Below are 19,227 nucleotides of genomic sequence, written 5' to 3'. Positions count from 1 at the left end.
AAGTTATGTGACTTTTATACAAGGTTAACTTGTTTCCCCACAAAAGCTTCCTGTTTTCTTTGATAATGCATCCATTCTGTGGACAGTCCATCCATCAGTGTATTTTTTATTAGATAGCCTGTTCATCTTGTGAGACATGTATTCTCAGATAACCTGCTGGTCTGTGCAACATCTATCAGGATATGTTTTCATTACACGCAGAAAAAAAAAAGGCAAATAAAAAAGCAGCTTTTAAAGCATGTTATCTTATATTTTTCCAAGTGTGGGTCGAGATAGAATTAATACATTCTTGATCATGCATACATTTTCACTTCAGGGTGGCCAGATTTTTCAGTATCCCTGGAAATTCAAGTTACATAGCAATAATAAAAGAAAAAAAGCATACAAACCTATATATGTGTGCGTATGTACACATCCATATGTATAAGGTATACAAACATATATAAATACACACATATATAACATCCTTCTAAATGCTTATTATTAACTTTACATCTATCCAATTATGACAATGTTACTGGTGGCCATGAAACTTGTTTATTTAAATGTATTTGATCCTTTCTAGCCTACAGCATGGGATTTAATAATAAAATGTTCGTACTACTTCCTAATTAGTTCTGATATGTCATGTGTACGAAGTCTGTGCTGTGTTAATACTTTTATTTACTTACCTCATTGAATGGTGATGTTTCTGCCATTCTTATATTTTTTGAAATGTTTTTTGCCCCTCAGTTGTTGTCATGCATGGTTTATTTGCATGGCATTTTTAGTATTCTACCAATTTTTCTACCGTAACCAAGTTCCTGATTATTTAACATAACCTCAGATTTTAACAAATCATAGAATCACTTAGGTTGGAAAAGACCCTTAGGATCATTAGGTCCAACTGTAAGTGAGAGGAAATACTGTTTTTTTGATTAGAATCACAAAAGTAGTCAACCTGGGACAGAGTTCGTATGAAAATTGGTCCTTTGCCAGTAGGACTGCTTTAAGTCCTGCTAGATTAATATTCTATCCAGTGGATGAACTGTGTCATTCTGTTTGGAGCCCAGACTGTGATCACATCTGTTTGACAATTTGTGGTTTCCTTCACACCCCTCCCCCTCCCCACTCAAATGTTTTATTAGGAATATGCCAGTTTGTTGAAACCAAAGTTTTTTGTGTAAATATTAGTTTCAATAGGAATACACTTTTGGGGCAAAATGTGAGACCTCTACCTCTCTGCCTATTACAAGTAACTCTGGCTGAACTAATAGGTACTAACCTGAGATAGCCTTAAGCTGTTTCATAGCCTCAAGCCAGAGATTTGAACCTACCTGATGACCCAAATCTATTAAAACAATTGTTATTCTGGTGTACATCTCTCGTAAGAACTCCCCCTGGAGCTATTTAACTTTGAATATTTTAACATTCAGCAGAATAAATTGAACATTGTTTTTACTTTGGAGGACTCCTGCCAGTGTATTTACTGCTGAAAAGGATTAGGAAACTTAAACTGTTTTCCTGAAAATGGGGGGAAAAGAAAGCAAGCAAGCAAGCCAAAATACAAATGCTTATTTTATTTTGGAATCTGCAAAACAAGCCACCGTCTGAATAAACTTGTTGTGTAAGAGTTGAAATAAACAATTTCCCAAAGAAGGAATTCCTTTAGCTTTAATAGAACAGTGTATAAATGCTTATATGAGGGCTAACATCATGACCTAAGCTACTTGTGAGTTTAAACTGTTAATAGAAATGTATATTTCTTTGGCTATAATAAATTATGATTCACTTGGCTATGGAAATCACAGGTGTTTAAGAACATATATACTTTCTCATTTGAATAACACAATCAACACAATTGTTATGTGTGATAGTTAGAATTATAAAGTTAAATGGTTTTTGGGCTGAGCTGTCTCAAATTTTCTTTAAGATCATATGGAGTTTTTTACTGCTATTGAACTATCATTATCTTCCTACATGGTAACGATAATAGTACCATTTCTATCAGTAATTAAACTTCTTTTTACACTTGCTTAATTTTGTTAGAATTTGTTATACACAAAATTTCTCTGTAGAAACCTTTGCTTAAATTTAGACCTTGTATTAAATTCGCAAGATATTTATTGTTTGGGGTAAAATATAACATCTATTTCAATATAGCATTCATAGAAAGAATGGCAACATGAGCAAATATTTGAATAGATTCTTTTCTGTATAACAGTGGTTTTTCCTCTGGAAAAAGATCAAATTGAAAAAAATCTGCTATCGGGGTAAGTCAAACTAGCATTAATGTTGGTGTCTACCTGAGGACCTCAGTTGTGACTATCCCAAAGGTTAAAAAGGGCAGATTTCTTCAAAGATGTTTGGTGACAGAAATTACTGTTGGGTTCAATAGCACATTTTGAGAATAAAAGTCATCCATGCTATGGCAGAACATGTATATCCTGTTGTAAAATTTTACCATGGTTGCTCTGAGTATTTAAATGAATGGTGTCCTTACCTGTATGCTGATAATACTACCAATGCAGAGTCAAATATGTATTTTACGTACAAAGATGCTTTTTCATGTTAAAATATATGTCTTATTACTATGACATAAACCATCACAATCTTGGAAGCTATGATTTCAGTTTACTAGACAGCATAATTTTATATTAAATACTACCATGAAGAATTGTATATCAAGTTAGACGAAAACGTCAAAATTGGTAGGAAAGATAGACATGGCCATGCATAGAAGAAGCGATTAATTATAATGAATGTTTAGGGTATTTTATATTCCTTCATTATTTTATTCACTTATGAAAGCCATAATGTTATCATTTGCAGGATTCCCTTTGATTTTTTTTTAGGATGAGGTTTTATCAAATGTGAAATTAGGAATTTTAAAACTGTGACCATAATATCATGTAACATATCAACACCACCACAGTGTGATTCTAATTCAGTAAAAGTCATGATGTAGGAAGGGTTCTGAGCACCTACTTAACTTTATCCATCCTTATTCATGAAAATATATACCTGGTAAACCTCTAAAACTGCCTTGCTTCAAACTTCATTCTGATAAAAAGCAATATTCATACATGCGTAAGGGAATGAAAAAATATAAATTCCAATGCCTTGATATATATATGGTAAGTATGTAAATTCATACCTATATTTATACTGAATAGATTTAGAATTCAAGTATAAGTTTAATGTACTTGATCTATGCAGAAACACAACCTGTATTTCTACATTTCTATTTTGAATAGATATGTATGTTAAGAATTCCAGAAATTATTTTAAATTGAAATGAAATACAAATTCATTACAAAGAAAAATAAAAGAAATATGTTTCAACCCCAAAGGCAAACACATTCAAATATATATATAAAAACATATTTCTGTATTCACTTCATTAAAATATGTTACAATTATATATAATATTTTAAAAATCTTTAAAGTCATGTTCAATCAACACAATTGTAAACTTGGTCTAACAAATATATACAGGACTGAATGTTTCCTTTCTTCAGCCATAGACATTTATTGGCTCATAGTCTATTTTTTATAATTTACCAATTGCATAGAATTACCACCCTCCCCAAAAAGAAAAGTTTTAGAGACAACCATTGCAAAAATAACAGTGCTAATATTAGAATCATAGAATCATAGAATTGCTGAGGTTGGAAGGGACCTTTAAGATTATCAAGTCCAACCATTAACCTACCCTGACAAAACCACTTCTAAACCATGTCCCCAAGTACCACATCTACATTTTTTTTGAATACCTCCAGGGATGGCAAATCCACCACCTCCCTGGGCAGCCTATTCAATGTTTAATAACCCTTTCAGTGAAAAAATGTTTCCTAATATCCAATCTAAACCTCCCCTGTCATAACTTGAACCCAGTTGCTCTCGTTCTATCACTTGTCACCAGGGAGAAGAGGTCAGCGCCCACCTCTCTACAACCTCCTTTCAGGTAGTTGTAGAGAGTGGTAAGGTCTCCCCTCAGCCTCCTCTTCTCCAGGCTAAACAACCCCAGTTCCCTCAGTCGTTCCTCATAAGACTTGTCCTCCAGACCCCTCACCAGCTTTGTAGCCCTTCTCTGGACGTGCTCCAACACCTCAATGTCCTTCTTGTAGTGAGGGGCCCAAAACTGAACACAGTGCTTGAGGTGGGGCCTCACCAGTGCCAAGTACAGGGGGATGATCACTTCCCTAGTGCTGCTCACCACACTATTCCTGATACAGGCTAGGATGCCATTTGTCTTCTTGGCCACCTGGGCACACTGCTGGCTCATATTCAGCTGGCTGTCCACCAACACGCCCAGGACCTTTTCTGCCGGGCAGTTTTCGAGCCTCTCCTCCCCAAGCTTGTAGCGCTGCATGGGGTTGTTTTGACCCAAGTGCAGGACCCGGCACTTGGCCTTGTTGAACCTCATACCATTTGCCTCAGCCCATCGGTCCAGCCTGTCCAGATCCCTCTGTAGAGCCATCCTACCCTCAAGCAGATCAACACTCCCGCCTAGCTTAGTGTCATCTGCAAACTTACTGAGGGTGCATTCAATCCCCTCATCCAGATCATTGATAAAGATATTAAAGACAACTGGCCTCAGCACTAAGCCCTGGGGGACACCACTTGTGACCGGACACCAAATGAAGAACAGCTCCAAATTTCATTGATTTTACCCTCTTGTTGTTTGTGTTTCATTTGGTTTACTTGCATAAGGGTGTAAAACCAGTGTGTAAAACCAGTCTTGAGTTTCTAGCTGCATTACCAGATGATGAAACTCCTGCTTATGTGTTTCTCCATTAACATTGCTCTCTTACTGGCATCTGTAAAATCACTTGTTGAACTGTGCCATAAACTGTCTCAGTAGACCTACAATAAAAAAGAAAAGCCCTGGAACTTCCACCAGGATGGCAAAAGAAAGTTTTCTTCCCTACTCTGTTCTGTGTTGCTGGTATATTCCATTAATCGAACAGTCTCACTGGAGAAAGACATGAGGAAACCCGTTACTGGCTGTCTTCCTTCTCACAGAGGAATTACTTAATTCTTCCTAAAGAAGATTAAAATGTTTTGGGATTTTTTATTTAGGACAACATATATGAACATATCTTCTCCATACAACTCATGCCTTAAACAGAAGCTAGGTTTATGTTTCTAGATTTTCAGTAATGTAGTAACTTTCTGGACTCTGCAAATCACAACATGGAAACACTACCAATTCATTAAAGGGTTTGTTTAGCTATAGGAGAAACACACAATCATCTTCCTCCTACAAATACCCAGAAAATTTTGGATTTAATTGAAATTCTTTTTCAATGTATCACAGAGCTATAAAACTTTTTTCTTTTTTTCAGAAGTCTTTCTCTTTCCAATTTAGCATGCATAAGGCTTGTAAGTTGTATTCAGTGAAAATGAAAAGCTTTATGTTTCTGAGACTCATTACTATGTAAATGAACTAACAAGTGTGTGCGCAGCAAAGCAGAGGCTATAAAAAGTAAAATGGAGTTCAGTTTACCAATATTTTGCAAGTGTTTTAACAGCTTGCACAATTAAGTTTGGAACTATGGTGAATTGGATTTGTGTGTGTATTTTTATCTGTTTGATTGACAAAATTTTTCCTTTGTTTAGCTCTAATTACTTTTTTGGGTTACTTTCAAGTTGGAGATTTGCATTTACTAGGCATCATGTATCATTGCCATCCTATATTGCATGAGGATATATCCATATGTCCAGTCGCTTGGCTGTCAAGGACTGGGGAAATGAGAGGAAGTACATGAGCTTATCAAAATCCAAAATATTGTTGAAGAAATCCAAGTCTGGGGAAAATCACATTTCCCAGCTAACAAATTTTGAGGCAAAATTCTTAGATATTGAGAGATATGCCCTCTATCAGGCTGAGGATGGGACTGAAAGAGCTTTACCTGCTTCCGTGGGTATAACCCTCTAGATTACGATCTAACATAAAATGTAGACATGCAAACATAATCTTGTTTAAATGAACATTTTCATCACCCTGTGGTAAACATACTTAGAATAGGGGTATTGCATCAGAGTTCTCAAAGATTTTAAGCAGCGTAGCAGCTAGGGGGTGATTCCTCATAAGGAAATGTAGATGCATATGCACGACTGAATCATCCAGACTCTCCATTATTGAATAGAAAAAAAGAACATCCCATCCTAGAGTAGACTTCTGAAATAGGTTAGATAAACTGTTTTCTAAGCTTTCTTATTTTGCTCTTGAACCAGAGGATGATTAGCCTGGATACCAACATCTATACAGCAGACATCTGAAGTTCAGTGAGATTAATTCATGCTCATTTCTAGATCTCATGGAGGCTTAGCTATAAGAAATGCTCAGTTGCTCCTACTGTCGACAAGTTTAAAGTCAAGTAATATTAGGCACCTCTGTGCTTCCATGGGTTGCCATGTAAGGAAGCAGGTATTTTTCATTGCAGTCCTTTTAATTCATTCTATGCTTTGATGTAGACACCTAAGACCTCTTCTTCGTGAAGCTTTTGATTATGTTTTGCATACCATCTCATCAATCTTACGAAGAAAGAGCATTTTTCTTATGGGAAGTAGCACTATTACAGCATCAGTAAAATTAGAAGTAGAAGTAGAATTAGCTGATAGATCTCAAAATGTAAGTGTCTTCTGGGATCTTTTCAGATGCAACTTAAAGTTGTGTTTGTATATACAACTCATGGTGATAACAACTTTGACTGACTTAAGGATTGACACAATAGCAAGTGTGGAAACGAAAGAAACATGGGATGCAAAATAAAATGAAAAATTTGATCAACTGAAATAACTAGAAAAAATTTTTAAAACCCAAATCGGAAGTTATATACCTAACCATAAGAAATAGAAACTACGTCTACTGCATCCTGAAAAATTGTGACTCAGAAAGTGTTCCAATTCATAGTAGTCAGGTAATTCAACAATAGCTCCCAAAATAAAGCTGTAACAAAAAGGAACAATATCATGTTGGAGGTGTAAATAGAGACTAGTGAGTACAGATAGGAACATTTATCCTTGTTGATAGGTAAGCTTATAGTAAAATACTTTATATCGTACTGATGTTTCCATTTTAAAGTGGACACCAGCAGAAATACAGAGAATTAAAGAAAATGTTTGACAGCAAGAGATACGAAGAAATCAGTCTGTGTAGTTTATTGAAAAGAAAGTTGAGACTTGACATGACTACACTGTGTGAGCATGGGGGAGAAAATTGAATATCAAAAGACCCTCTGGCCTAACAAGAGAAAACAACAATTTTCAATAGATCATGCCACACAAATTGAAACCAAAAATGAGGAGAGTTTATTAACTTCTGGAACATACTACCAAAGTGAACATTGAATTCAGTGTCTCCTGAGGATTTCAGTTCAAGGCTACCAGTCTTTGTAGAAGATATGTGTTAGTGAAGTGCAAGTTAAAGTGGAGAAATTTAAGGATATCTGCTATGCATATTAAGTCAGATTAGACAACCACAAAGGTTCTTTCTGGCTTTAAACTCAGGGAAGATATGAATCTAATTAAACATACCCGATGCAAGGGATAGGAATGCCCATTTTCAAGTAACAGCTTCCCATCCTGACAAGTATTTGTGTGATCTCCTTAAGTTACTAGGGTTCTGTACTGGTGCAATTTCAGTGATGATTTACTCTTAATTGATAACCTACATTCTCTGGCATTTGTATCAGGTATATGTCACTGCAGAGAATTTTAACAATTCCTCTGGTGTTTAGAAAAGCCGAGCAGTGGTGGCTGCATTTTTACATTAATTTGATGTGAATCTATTTTAACATCCTCTAGGTAAACTTCTACAATAAAATAAAACACTGTTTTATGTAGTTCTGTTCTTATAACTTAGTCTATTATCAAATCAACCCCACTTTTATCCCAGTATAAAATATTTAGCTGAATATTAGGAATCACTGTCACTATATGCAACACTATAAGGTGTTAAAGTGTTAGCTACTCGTACTCTAAGAAAAAAAAAAAGAAAAACAAGGAAGAGCAATGTGCCCCTGAGAGACAAACATCTACATTTCTACCCTAGTGACAAGATTCCCTTCACATGCTTTGTCTCACAGCTGACCTAATCTGTCACAAAAGGTGACAGCAAGGAGCCTTTAGAGTTGTGTAAGGGGCTGGAGAACCTTGCAAATGAAGAACGAAATCTTTTAAAACTCACAGGCCTTTTAAAGGGAACTTCATGGCTTGCAACTGTGCCATCATGTCATAAGGAGAAAATTCTCTTGCCAAAAAACTTGCTCCTGACGCTGAATTCTGCAATCCCATCTTTTAGAGACAGAGCAAGAGAGTACATGAAGCCTAGGGAAGATTCCATTGTTAGGAATGCCCATCACCCAAAACTTTTCTGATCAAATTTTACAACGACTAGCTGGACCCCTTTTAACTATTTTCACTTTGTGGTAAAAGATGGGAGGGAAACAGTTCAGAGGTAGCTAGATGTCAGTAGAGCAAATGGAACACATTTACTGTATTCAAAGCAAATGGGAAGTCTGGGAGAGCACAGTGAATGAGGAGACTTTGTGTTTTGCAGAAGGTTTATGCATTTTCAGAGCTTGAAATGTCCCCAGTTCTGAATCAAAATGCTGACAAGGACACTTGCCATGATGAACTTGGCAGATGCAGTTCAAAAGATGGAGTGAAACTACTGAGTTCAGTGCGATGCGTTTAGTGGCTTGTGTGACTGTTTCTTTCCAGCCACAGGATCAAAGTCCAGGCTCCAGTATGAGTGGTACTTGCACTGCATTTGTTTTTGGGAGGAACTGACTTTTCAGGTATCCGTGTCCTCCCTGGAATAAAAGGAAAACATCCCAGTTTGTTGACGGTAGGGGTTAGTTCAGATGACATCGCAAGAAATAACAGAGAATAATATTTTTCTAGATTTATCTGCTGTGCTTGCTGTGTGGCCTTTTAAGTTGACCTGAAGTAAGGTTGCAGTCCTTGCTGTAACATATATATATATAAATGATTTGATGATCATTATGTTTGCACATGTAAGATAATAGTATAGTATCTTTAACTGAAAAAGTGATCTCAATTCCAGGCAGAATGACTTTGAAGAACTGTTAGAGTTACCAGCTTAATATTGTTTAGTTTAGTCATGTATGTTCAATTACATATGTATAATAAATACATGTAAATATGCACACAGAACATTTTGGCACTTTTTAATCATTCTTCAATAGAAATCAGCATCATTTTCATTATATAAGATACTATATATGAATAACAGGAAGTGTATAAAAAAAAGTATGCATAACATCTGCTGGGTACACCCGTACTGTTAGGAGAAAACATCTAAGTCCATTTATATATGACTCTGTTCCTTATTTGAAAAAGTGGTTGGCATATTTTTTATTGAAGCTGTCACTAAATGATGTTTAAAAATTCAGCATGCATAAATATTTTACTAGAGCTCCTGAAGCTTCCTTATCTTGGTCCTGAAGAAATATTAGTTACTAAATTGATGAAAAAATTTCCGTAAAAGGACTTAAATAAATCCAAAAGTACATATTGTTTCAGGGAAGGCAAACGCCGATACTAATTGCTCTTTACAGTATTTCTCAGACATAGATTAAAGGCAAACAAATTAAACATTTTTCAAGCTGATAAGGCTTCAAAGCAATTTACAGTTCATCTTAAAACAGGAAATGCTCAGCTTTTTTAGTTACTCCTTCGTGCCTCCATTTTAGAATCATACCCAACTTGAAACTGCATAGGACCCTTACCTGAAATTTAACCAATGTACCATCAGAGATGCTGATTTTTGAGAAATTTAAATTTACTTTAATAGATGCAAGGAAATGCTTTGAGAAGATATTTTCTATCTCAGTTCAAATTCTTACCTCTGGCAAACAGGAAAGCTAGTGTGAAAGGTGCAATACTGAAAAAAACACTGAAACCCAAAGAAGAACAGCAATAGAAGCTCTACTTCTTGATCTCCAGAATAAATTTAGCTGGTGTATTCAGGGAAATATAGATTAGTAGATCATAAGCAGGTTATTTCACATGGTTGTGAAACAGATTTTTTTCTGTATTTTGAAAATCAGTTTACAATAGGATTGTGATACTAAACAGTTTCATTAAGACAGTCCCAGTAAATGTTACTGTTGCTCAATAAAATGCATGATGCATCAATGGATTTTAGCCTGAGTTTGAAGAAACGTTGTTTAGAAAATACATTTAAAATCTGCATAAGAACTTTAAACTGACTGTAATATTGTCAGTAGTCTTTATTTTATCTGAACAATTATTTAAGAGAACAGCTGTGAACTTATTTCACAGTTTCTATGCTTAATCTGCAACATCTTTAAATACAGTCGAAATGTACAGTCAAAGTATATTTGTGTGTTTACACAAATGTTGAATTTACCAGTGGTCATTCTGCTGCTAGTCACGCAAAGGACACGTACATTTTGGTTTTTTATTTATGATTCTTAAGACAAAACCTGCCCAATTTAAATATTGACTGCGTTATAGTGATGTTATAGTACTATTCATTTATTCTTGGCAGCTCGTTTTGAGCTGGATGAGCTTCCTAAAGGAGCTCACTCCCTACTCTCAAAAACGTGAATATGGGCAGATGGGATAGCAAGAAACCAAAGAGGCTGAGAGTAGTGAAGGAGAGTGGTATCACAGTGTGTTGGATATAGATGACATTAAGCTGAAATGGAATTACATGCTTAATTTCCTTTACTTGGTAGAACTCATCTCTGATTCCAGGTCAACACCCAGCATATGAAGGCAGCCTGCCGTTTGCAAAGAGTAGATTACACATGACAATGACTTTTATATTAGTTATTTTGCTATGCAGTTCTTTTTCCTCATGTTAGAAAGATAAATATTTACGACAGTAGAAGCAGTTTTCAGTCCAGTACATCTGTTAGCTGAGAAAAATGGAGAGAAGAAGGTATTTGTTTATTTTTCTTTACCTCTCATGAGAGTGCACATTTTTGAGTAGAAAAGACTCAGCTTCAGCAAAATGCTGAAACTCCTGCTGAATTGAATACTTCACATCTCATAAATTACTTCTCTGATGCAAAATAATTATATAATGATTTCTTCAAAAAGAGTGACTTCAATAGTTTGTTGGATGTAAGGCCAAGTATAGAAGATAATAATTGTAAGATCTTAATATAGCTTGATAAAGAGTAATTAGCAAAGATCCTCTGTACTCTCTGCTTCTTCATGATTAAAGAAATGACCTATGTATTGATAGAACATAATTCTAATAATTTTCATTTGGACAGTTAAAGTAGGTAATATAATTTTAAAATTTCTTCTTTCTATCTGAGTGAATGACTAGTACATTACCAGTACAAAGTCGATTTATTTTGTAATGCTGATAATACGAGCAAATGAATTCTGTAGAATAAAGTGTTCAAGTCCTTGTTTTGCTATTGCATAGTATCATACAATACCCAAATATCATATATAATTAGACCAGAGATTTTTGAGCAGCTGAAAGTGATTGAATCATTCACTCAGGACAAACAAAGGTACCCCAAGAGTAACTCAGTCTTCTGGTCTTATTTTACAATTTCAATTCTAAAACTTTTTTTTTTTTTTTTTAAATATATACAGAGAATAGTACTGGCACCATTTAGCTTTCAGGGAAGGAACGCATAAAAGTCCTTTTGTTTATTTTGCTTGACCTTACAACAGATGACCATCTGGATAACTGCTGTGCGTGGTGCCAAAAAAGCCGTTAACCACTGAAATAAATAAATAAATGTAATTAAAATGAAAAGCTGCCAAGAGTGTGTAATCACAGGTCTCAGAGTCAAATTTTCAGATACAGGTCAAATATTGATTGTCAAGAAGCTTATCTTGCATAAGTGTCTTGTACTAGGAGGGAGAACACCCCCACCGCTTGATGCTCCTCACTCACACAAACACTTTACACTCAGTTTTATCTAACTTTTGCCTGGCCTGGGGGATGGGGTGCATGAGTCCCTTTTCTATCGATGTTACTATTATAGACAGATGATCTAAACAGTAATTCAACTTCTGTTCTCACCTTGCTCATCAGGACAGTTTAATTCTTGTGACTTGGAACTGCAAATGCCTGAAACCACTGAATACCAGGCCATAATCCCTCTGAGCCTTGTCTGCTTACCTGAAGGAGTACTGTAAGGTAAAATGAGTGGGGTAGGTTCAGGGACAATCTGGAGCTTTACAAAGCACCAGGATGCCCAGGGTGAAGTGCTTTAATACTGTAAAATATATTGAAGTGTATTCTGCTTGCTGGCATTAGTAATTTTATTTACAGTATCTAATTCTTTCTGTTCACGCTTTGCTGGGAATGGAAATAGCATTTGCTTTTGTCTTTTAACACAGTTTTTCTTGCAGTTCTTGGCATCAAGTAGGAAAATGCATTTTTTTTGGTAAAAAAACACTAGTTGTTCTCTGATTTTTAATAGTGAACTTGTTAAAAAATAAAAATAGATCATGTATGAAAAAAATGATCTTTATTTTACTTTCACTAGCTGATAATCATAGAATCAGAGAATACCAGGTTGGAAGGAACCTCAAGGATCATCTGGTCCAAGCTTTCTTAGCAAAAGCATGGTCTAGACAAGATGGCCCAACACCCTGTCCAGCTGAATCTTAAGTGTCCAATAACGGGGAGTCCACCACTTCCCCGAGGAGATTATTCCAGTGGCTGATTATTCTCATTGTGAACAATTTCCCTCTTGTGTGGAATTGGAATCTCCCCAGGAGTAACTTGTACCCATTATCCCTTGTCTTTTCCATGTGACTCCTTCTAAAAAGGGAGTCTCCACCTTCTTTGTAGCCACCCTTTAACTACTGGAACACTGTGGTAAGGTTTCCTCTAAGCCTTTTCTCAAGGCTGAACAAACCCAGTTGTCTCAGCCTTTCCTCTTGTGGCAGGCTTCCTAGTCCTTTGATCATCTTTGTGGCCCTTCTCTTGACCTTCTCCAGCCTGTCCACATCTTTTTTTTGCATAGCGGGGACCAAAACTGAACACAGTATTGCAGGTGTGGCCTGACAAGCGCTGACTAGGGTCGGATAATGACTGTTTTATCTCTACTGGTGATGCCTGTGTTGATGCAACCCAGAATCCTGTTGGCTTTCTTTGCCACAGCAGCACACTGTTCACTCATACTGAGCTTGTTTTCCACCAGGACCCCCAGGTCCCTTTCGACAGAGCTGCCCTCCAGCCAGGTAGATCCCAGCCAGTGCTGCACTCCTGGATTATGTTTTCCCAAGTGCAAGACCTTACACTTATCCTTGTTGAACTTTGTAAGATTCTTGTTAGCGTACTCTTCCAGCCTATCCAGGTCTTCCTGCAGGGTGGATCTCTGTTCTGAAGTGTCCACTTCCTCACTGGGTTTGGTATCTTTGCCAAACTTCATCAGGGTACATGTGATTCCATCATCCAGATCACTTATCAAAATATTAGTGTTGGACCCGATATCAATCCCTGGGGGACCCCACTTGTGACAGGTTGCCAGTTTGAAAAAGAGCTTAAGTTGGTCAAAACAGATACTAAGTGAAGTAGCCAGCATATTTAGTCACCTTAAGACTCTGGGAATAGCTGAAGATTAGAACATTCAAGGTTTAGCTACACATTTTATCCTAGTGGTTTTATTGCTTGTATCACTGATAAAAGAATAAAGGCTTTAGATTGTATTAAACTAGCTTTTAATCCTCCTTACCGAATTGTTAACAACATGTTCCCTATTGATTAACATAATTTTTATTTTGTATTCTGATTATTCTTCATGTGAAAGCTGTTTTGAAAATGAGCAGTGAAACCTGAGCTGTTAGAAACAAACCTGCATTTTCTAGTAAATGCATGAGTAGAGAGGACTTTATGAAAATCTTTCTCCCTGAAAAGCAAATTCTTTTGGCTCACATGCTTGCAGTCATTCCTGATATTTCTCCTGACAGTGCCTCAGATTGTTACTCCTGACTCTATACGTATGATTATTTGGATACCTGTCACGCATAACTGGAGAGTGGTTGTAAAAAAAAAAACCAACACAGGATTAATCAAAGTAGGATTATAATTTTCTGCAACACCTGTTCCAACCAGCTGCCTCTGACTGTTCAGTCTTATTCTGAGTCCTCCCAAACTACACAATAAAGTCATTCTGAAATCAATGTAGTTTTGCCTATAGATGCTGAATAATAAAACTGTGAAATCTTTGAAAAATACACTCAGGCTACTGCAAAAACTAAGACAATATTGATAATGAAAAATAAAACACCCATTTTAGAAGTCTGAAAATGTTATTTGCTTTGAGACACTACAATTGCTATTTTGACTACCCAGGACTCTGTAGAGAGAGGATTATCTTTATAACTGAGTCCTGCTATTACCTGTTTTTTTTTTTTCCCCAGTTATTTTTAATTCTCCGTACCTGAAAAAAAAAAAAAGCTTTTATTATCAAGAGTTATGCTTCATACATGTTCAACAGAAATTGTGTCCTCACTGTGGGAAGAGCTGTTCCTGCAATGTCTGTGAAGAATACCCTTCAGGCTGATTGTTTTTCTTCCTAGAGGGATGAGTTCCATTATTTTTGTGTATTTTCCTTTTAGCACTGCAGAATCCCTGTAAATATAGGCTCTGTATCTGGAGAGTGGCAACAGTGTATCTGGGCAAGAGAAAAGATGAAAAACAGCAGACAATGGAGAGGACAGGATGTATAATAGATTCCTGTAAAATCTGATTTGTGGGAGAAAATAATCTCATTCTTTTTATGTGTCCCCCGTGTAGTCTCAGATAGAATACTCCCTGCTAATTATTTTTTCCTCTCATAAATCCCCAGGTTTCAGTTTTCCTTTGAGAGATGAAATAAAATACCATAGTAAACATGTGGATTTGCTATGGCATTCTAAAGAAATGGCAAAGTGCTGCAGAAAGATAGCTAGGCAGATTGCTTGTTTGCTTCATATTCTGGAAAGTTCAGGCACTTCAATCTAGTGTTTTGAAGTCCCTACAAAAGCTCCAGCGTTGTTTCCTGATGCAGAAAGGATCTAGGAGAACCTTCTTGGTCCCTTGGTGAGAAAAATAAACCAGAGTTGCCTGAACCTCCTCTGTACAAGCCTGAAAGAAACAGGAAATTTTAAAGGCACAGTGTGACCGTTTTCTGAACGTCACAACACGCTTTTTTTTTCATCAGAGAAGTTCTGAACTGCATCCCAGAGAATAATTCATCTTTCACAGAGTATGGATTTGCTAAATGTAAGATTTTTTTTAACATCTGAAGCTCTGGTGTCTCATCTGTGTCTGCAGTTTAGTTACTGCCCAAATTATTCTCAATGACACTCAGCCCTTCTCCAAACAAGTCTGATGGAGCCCTGTGATACAAGTTGCATGGCCATTTTACTATAAGTCAAGATTTTCTGCTTCAAATTTTGTTTAAGTTTATTCAAATATCGTTTAGTATTTAAAGCTGTGCAATAAATGGTACAAACTATAGCATATCTGTGTGTTGTATGTGCTTAGTATAGCAAATCCCGTGGAAATGCAGTTAATTATGTTGCCAGAGATTTGCAGGATAAATTTTATATCTAATTAAAAGTTCCTTTATAACCTTTCAGTCCCTATTATAATCATAAGGTGCTAAATCCAAGCCAGCCATCTTCTTTTTTGAACTTTTGTGGCCTTTTCATTCTAATTGCTTGAGAGGTACTAATACACAACCGAGGAAGCTCTTCCATTAGTATAACGAACAAAGGAAACCAGCTCTAAAGGATTCCACTCTACTGACAAAAAGAAAAATAATTCTTCCTTAGTCAACTCAAATCTTGAAGAATGTTTAGAAAAGAGCTTTGAAGGTCATGAAAAACATTTGCAGGAAAAGTACATATTCCAAACTTTTTTTTATAATGAGTTATAGATTTATAGTTTTTGCTGTTCTAACATAGTGTGATACATTTTATTTTGAAACATTTGGAATTAGTGTGTTTAAAGAGTATAATAAATATTTGTCAATGTAGTAGCATTCTGGAGCCAATGAAAAGTGAAATAGGACTTGTCAGGTTACCAGGATAAAGATTACTGACATTTTGGAAATCTCAAGGCACATCTTCTAGCCTCTTCTAGCCTCTCCCACTATGCAGTGAGAACACTGTGTGGCCTGACTAAAACCAGGGATTTTAAAAGTGGAAGGCAGACCTAATCACAGGGAACTCTGATGCAGGCAGCACAGGGCTCTTAGTCAAACGACTGCGGGAAATTGCTGTCGTGGAAATCTTTCAATAGAACTTGATGATAAATATCGTTTGCCAATAAATACACTCGTAATTTGCCTGGTAGTACCTTTGCCAAATGTAAAGATATCTGAAATTAGTGAGATTTTAATACCATCCTTTGAGGCTTGTAATGGAAGAAAGATCTCAGGCACCGTTACTGCGAGGCACTTCTCATACAGGAGTGCTTAGCTTTAAAGAGAAATTGCAGCGGGGAGGAATGAAAGAAAGGTAAACAGATAGCTAGTACCTGATGCTCTGAGCAAATACAGTGTATAACCAGGAGCTTGGCTCTGCAGTGGTACAGCTGAGGAGGTAGGCAAAGCATCGCTGAGCTCTCTTTAGGATGCCGGAGCACAGCGCTTTGTTACTCTTGTCACGATCTACTCAGGTGAAGTGAGCTGAGAGGAGCAGGTGCAGCAGGGTGACGGGCCAAGCAAGGAGGCTGTGCCTCGAATACATCATGAGGCATCAAGCAGCTGCCTTTGAGAAACAGCCTTTTCAATAGAAACTTTGAAAGCATTTCTTTCAGAGGCTGCTCTGCACAGCTGCCCTTGCTCCCATTTTCCTCAGCATAATCAAGAACACCTCTTACTCTGTCGACAGTAGAAATGGCTAAAACCCCTAAAAATGCTCCCTGTACATATAAGGTCACTGCAAGTCTTTTAAGTGTATGTATTCTAGATTGTATCTATCCTTATACCATAAAGAAATTTTTTTCTCCTCAGTCTTGTACATTTAGCAGAGGTACAGAGGTTTATTTGCATGATAACAGTGTCCTAGTTTCTCTCAGTTTGTGGAAGCTTCTTACCCCGCAAAATTAGTAAGCAATGAAGATGAGATTGTGAATCTCCTTTTGCTAAGAATCAATTTTTATTATGCGTCTTGGTTCAGGGAAATCCCGCTGGGCATACTTAAGCCCCACTGACTTCAAACTCAGCACATACTCTCATGTTTTTTCGAACAGGAGCCAACATTGGCTCTAACGTGATGTCTAATCTTACTAGTATGAATATATGGTTCACAATTTGTCTAAGTGACTGTTCCTCACAGAGACCATGGAAGTCTGCTTTAAAGAAACTTTGAAAGGTAGTGCCGCAATGACACATCTCCTGATATGAAGATATGTTTGCCTACCTAATCTCTTATTACTGTAAAAACTGAAAATAGAATACACATTTTCTCCCCAGCCTACGAAGGCATAATTTTATTGGTTTAACCCGTCATTAATGATAGTGAAGTGTTTCATATGAAGGTAATAATTTAGTTTTGACTTAATGGTTTATAATGGTTTTTGGTTTATATCTGTCTTTTATAAATGAGAGAAACAGATCCTTTTTTATTACAGCTGCAATTCATTCTGTATATTATACACAGTAATTTTGGAGAGCAAAATTTTCTCTTTATTTTCTTTTCTCATTTTGCAAATTAATATAAGGTTAATAAAGATGTTCACAAATTCCCATTTCTAATTATTTAGTTACCAGTACCATTAATTTCCTGTGAGACTAGTGAGCTAAGAATGCGTTGAGTTTTTTTCCATTAAATATTTGTGTTGGTGTTTCTGTAGTCTGAGTAAATTCTGTTTGGCGTCTGTACAAAACAACTTTACTCCAAAGTATAAATTACATAGGGGGTTTTTTTGTTGTTGTTTTTAAGGACCACTTTTTTTTTCTTGTTGCTGTTAACCCTTTCTGATTTGTAGAAGATTAATGAAATTTAATAGTATAGTTTTAATATGCTGCCTTTGTTTTCCATTGTCATAGCCTGGGGATGTCTATTCAAAAAGGATTGCAGTATATTATGTTCCTGACCAGTCTAATCCTAAATATATTTATTTCATGAAAAGTAATGTTTGACAAACCTCTGAAGAGGTTGGATAAATAGCTCACATTCCTCTATTAGATGCATCTAAGGATTCTGTGAATGATTCCATAGATAAGAACCATTTTGAAAAAAAGCCTGTTTTATAGTTCTTTAATATTTCTGCTTTTGATCAAACCCCAAAAGAGACACAAAAGAGCATTAACATAAAAGCAACAGAGAGGCCCATCTGAACCCATTCGGCTGTTTTTGTGGTTGATTAGGTTATGCACACATAGTTAAATATGACATTTATGACACTATATGGAAGTTTGATCCATCAGGGTGATGTATGCAATGAGCCAGCCGAAAGCTCAGTTTACCATCAGAGCGGTGTGCACTCCTTGGGCTCAGCATTTCTACTTGGCAACATGCAAAGCTTCCACTGTTGTTTTTGAAATATATTTATAAAAAACCTTTAAAATAACTGAGCAACTCTTCGACTGAAAGACTAACAGAGCTGGGATTTCCATTAATTCTTAATATTAATGACAGTTTTTGCACACATTTAAGTGACACAGAAACAGATCAGAAAGTATGAATGGCTACTGCCACCTTCTCTTTATGCTTTATCTATCTGTTGGCAAGAGTAGTCATGGAGGTGTTTCACAGTAGGGCTAGCATGAGAGAAAATGTGTCTGTTTCCAACAGTAGCAGTTTGCCTATTAAAATACTTTCGTTGTCCCAAAACATTTTGCTACTTTTATATACTTAGATTGTCACAGTTATAAAGCCTTTGTGTCCTTAGGTATGTGTAACTCCCTTTGAGTTCTGTGAGAAGACCATAAAATTAAAACATAAAGTACTTTTGAAAAAATCCTCATTATTTTGTGTCGTGGTTTAGGCCAAATCGGCTACTGGGGACCTGGAGTACCCCAGATGGGACCGACAGATGCTCTCCTCTACCCGTCTTCAGAGAGAGGGGCAGAGGAGGAAAAAGAGACTTATGAGTTTAGAAGGAACTAAACTACTTTAATGAAATATTAACAATAAAATAAGAAAAAAAAATAATGAAATATATACAAAACCGTATCAAGCTCCCGAGATGACAATCACGACACCGGCTGGCACTGGGGCAGTCCCAGGCTGGACTCAGTGACAGACGGGAACTGGATTCTGGATCTG

The sequence above is a fragment of the Charadrius vociferus genome, unplaced genomic scaffold, assembly GCF_000708025.1.
Source record: "Charadrius vociferus isolate BGI_N301 unplaced genomic scaffold, ASM70802v2 scaffold14, whole genome shotgun sequence".
NCBI lineage: Eukaryota > Metazoa > Chordata > Aves > Charadriiformes > Charadriidae > Charadrius > Charadrius vociferus.
The sequence above is the reverse complement of the archived record's forward strand: the minus strand, read 5'-3'. Positions refer to the sequence as shown.